A 4,081-nucleotide genomic window follows, 5' to 3' on the forward strand; every position below is an offset into this window, starting at 1 on the left:
AAGGAGGAAAGTTGGGTTGACACCTAGGTTCTTTTGAATCACCAGAGAATGGAGGCCCAACTTTTTGTTTTTCTCTCTCTTACTCATACATACATTTGTATGTATACATATATATGATATCTATCTCTATATCTATAGAGATAGATAGACAGACAGACAGACAGATAGATGAATTTTGTGCCTGGGAATAATATGGTTATATGTACATGCATTTGAAAAATGTTACTCTATACTCACCTGGCAGAGAAGACACCATGATCACACAGGTGGTTTTTCCAGGGCAAGGTTCACCCATTGCACTCAGGGTGTGCTGACCCTTGCAATTTCCCCAAATGCAGGAAATTTGACTTCATAATTTATCGTAGAAGGGGACCACATTCACCCTCTCCCCCGAAAAACATGTAATTCTGGCCACTCTGCAAAATAGACTATAGAGATCCAAGTCTGAGTCCTATTAATCAAAGCTCACGTTAGACCAGATGAGAAATTGTGATGAATCTGTCTAGTTATGAATATGATAGTTTTGAAATACATGTGGAAAGAAGAGCCAAGAGGACTTGGTGATTGATTGATATGTACTGTAAGGAACAGTGGTAATGGCCTAGGCATACATTTTATATCATGAGTGTGAACTAGTGAAGACAAATATCCACAGCATAATAAAGACAATCAACACCTCTGTGATTCAAGGACCAGATTACATTTGAATGGTTAAAAGAAAATACATTTTATTAAGGGGAGTGTTCAAAACAAGGTTCAGGTGAAGCCCAAACCCCTCATTTAACAAATGAAGGAATTAACACAATGAACTATTCTACTTTGTAAATTAATCGTGTGTCTTGTACAAATGCTTTATCTCCCAAATTAGAACATAAGCTTCCAAGTATCATTACTTGTTTTGTAGACGTGTCTTCCTAATAGCATCTGATATAGGGACTGAGAATATAAGAAAAATTCAATAATTGCTTTCTTTCTTTCTTTTCTTTTCTTTTTTTTTTTTTGGTTTTTCGAGACAGGGTTTCTCTGTGTAGCTTTGCGCCTTTCCTGGAACTCACTTGGTAGACCAGGCTGGCCTCGAACTCACAGAGATCCGCCTGGCTCTGCCTCCCGAGTGCTGGGATTAAAGGCGTGCGCCACCACCGCCCGGCCAATAATTGCTTTCTAAATCAAAATAAATTGAACATCTCCTTTTTCAGATAAAAGAAATGAGATATTGTAGCTATTGGTAATGGTGGTTGTCTCAGGATATTTATTGCTATGAAGAGACACCATGACCATGACAACTCTTATAAAGGAAAACATTTAATTGGGTGGCTTACAGTTTCAGAGGTTTAGCCCATTATCTTCATGGTGGAACATGGTAGCATGCAGGCAGACATGGTGCTGGAGAAGTAGCTAAGAGTCCTATGTCTTGCAGGCAACAGGAAGTCAACTGTCACACTAAACAAAGCTAGAACAAACGAGACCTCAAAGCACCCCTCACAGTGACACACTTTCTCCCACAAGGCCATACCCACTCCAACAAAGCCATACCTTCTAATAGTGCCATTCCCTGTGAGATGTTGGGGGCCAATTACATTCAAACTGCCACAGTGGTAAAGTGACTGTTCATTTTGCTGGGTTTGTTTAATCATCTAAAAATCTCATGTTGCCATCTATTTTAGTATGGTAGTGGTTTATCAAACCCCATTGATGCACCTCACTATTGTTGCTAAAGTTGATACAGAGCTTCATGCCTCTGTGTTTGCTTTCAAAGGTATCCTGTATTTCCTTGGTATTTACTTCTTCAGCAATTCAGTGTCATAACAGACTACCTCAGCTATATCCTACACTGTATGCAGTGCCCAGATGACTACATCCTTCTTTCTAAAGATGATTCTCCATGCTGTTGTGGCTTATGGCAGATCTCCACTCTCCTGTGTTATACCCTCATTTTGAAGGTTAACCCTGGGAACCTGGACCAGTGGGTTTTATTTTTTTGGTCTTTTGAGACAGGGTTTCTCTGTATAATAGCCATGAATGTCCTGGAACTCCCTCTTTAGACCAGGCTGGTCTCAAACACACAGAGATCTCCCTGCCTCTGCCTCCTGAATGCTGGGCTCAAAGATGTGTACCACCACTGCCTAGTCCAGTTCCTTTTTAGTAGCAATCACAACAATCGCTGAATTCCTTTCTGTCTTTGTGGGGATGATGTCATATTTCTCTTACCCGTGAATTACAGGCCATGCTTGTCAGCTCAGACACCACTGTCAGTGTGATTCTGGGTCTGTTTCTCAGCATGCTCACCTTGTCTCTGCTCTTCACCTTCACCCTCATTTCCTGCTTCCTCATTGTGGTTTCCATATGCTGAAGACCTGCTGTGTGGAGGCCAGGCTCTGAGCTTTCTCCACCTGTGAAAACTACCTACCTCTTGTCACCCAATCATGAGGACTAGAAACCTCAGTCAAGGAATATGAGAAAAGAAGATTTCTCAATGTTGTAGATTATTTACTTCCATGTTAAATCTAACAACTTACATCCTGAAAAATAAATGTAAAAATGCTCTAAGAAAGAATAGAAGCCTAAAAATATTTGAATATCTGAAGTCTTATATAACCAAGTTTGTCATTGACTTATCAAAATAAAAAAGTGGAAATAATAAATTCTATTTTAGAAAGGTAATGAAAATGCGTTATTTATAATTCCAACAAATATGTAAAATAGAACTTCCTTCTGCTGAGAAAAGCATGTTAAAATTTCACAATGCCATCTATTTAAGTAGCAAATTACAAGAGACAATTTTGAGAGATTTTTAATGAAATAATCATCAGTAGATTTTAATCATGAGTCTGATTTTTATTTTACTAAATTGGAATTATGCTAGTATTATAAGATTCCCTTTTCTAAGTAATAAAAAGCAAAATTGCATAAGGAGCAATTGCTATTTTAATATTTTCAGTATGAGATACTATAACTCAGGTTTAAAGTGATGAATATTATTGACTAAAAAGAAGAAAACTATTGTCTTAATTTCTACATGGAAGGTATTCTGCTGAATCAAGGAGCCCTCCAAAACTGTGGATGAACTCAGAGCTGAACCTCATGTCCCTAAGACCCTTGAAACTGTATGTCTTTTTAAATATGTATTTATAATGCATTATTATGTTGTATGATGAGGTGAGACAACAACTTGCAGTAGTCACTTCTTTCCTTCTACCATGAATCTTGGGAATCAAATCCAAGTTATTTATTAGGTTTGGGAGGAACTCCTTTACCCCTAAGCTGTCTCACCAACCCTAAATTGTATGTTTTTTGTTTGTTTATCTGATAAAATTTTATTCTTCACATATAACAAAATGTGTATATATATTCTCCCTACTGAAATATTTTTATTTTCTTTCATTCTTCTCTCACCCATGACCGCAATTTTCCCTCCTCCACTCTTCCCAATCCTCCCTCCACATTCTCTCTCCCCTAGACCACTCCTGTTTCCCTCCAAAAAAGAGCAGTCCTCATAGGAATATCAACTGAATATGGGATAAGAAGTTACAATAAGACTAGCCCAAACTTTCATATCAAGGCTGGACAAGGTGATCCAGTAAGAGGAAAGGGGTCCCAAAAGCAGGCAAAAGAGTCAGAGATACCATCCAATCCCCCTATTAGGAGTTCCAGAAGAACACCTCACTACACAACCATAACTTATGTGCACAGGGCCTAGCTCAGACCCATACAGGATCCATGATTACCATTTCAGTCTCTGTGATCCCCTATGAGTCCTGCTTAGTTGATTTTGTAGGCTGTGTCCATATGGTGTCCTCAACCCCTGTGGCTCCTACATTTTTCCTCTCTTCTGTGGGGGTACATCTGGTTCTGCCTGGTATTTGGGTTTCAGTCTTTGCTTCTGTTTCCATCAGTTACTGCATGAAGACTCTCTGATGACAATAAGCCTACACACTGATCTATGAGTATAGCAGAATATCATTAGTAATCAACCACATAACCTCCAACCTACAATCTGTGCTGTCTCCAAGATGTGGTAGGGTAATGGTGTGTAGAACTTGTTGGAGTGGCCAACCAATGACTGGTCCAACTTGAGGCTCAT

General features: G+C 39.0%; 1 non-coding gene across 1 annotated transcript; it reads left to right on the plus strand.

The window, feature by feature from the left end:
• Positions 1 to 229: 229 nt before the first annotated feature.
• LOC121825962 (U1 spliceosomal RNA) lies at positions 230 to 388 on the plus strand. The gene has a single exon (XR_006068322.1). It is a non-coding gene; the product is annotated as a U1 spliceosomal RNA (small nuclear RNA).
• The last annotated feature ends 3,693 nt before the right edge of the window (positions 389 to 4,081 follow it).

This window comes from Peromyscus maniculatus, chromosome X, assembly GCF_049852395.1.
Source record: "Peromyscus maniculatus bairdii isolate BWxNUB_F1_BW_parent chromosome X, HU_Pman_BW_mat_3.1, whole genome shotgun sequence".
Lineage (NCBI taxonomy): Eukaryota > Metazoa > Chordata > Mammalia > Rodentia > Cricetidae > Peromyscus > Peromyscus maniculatus.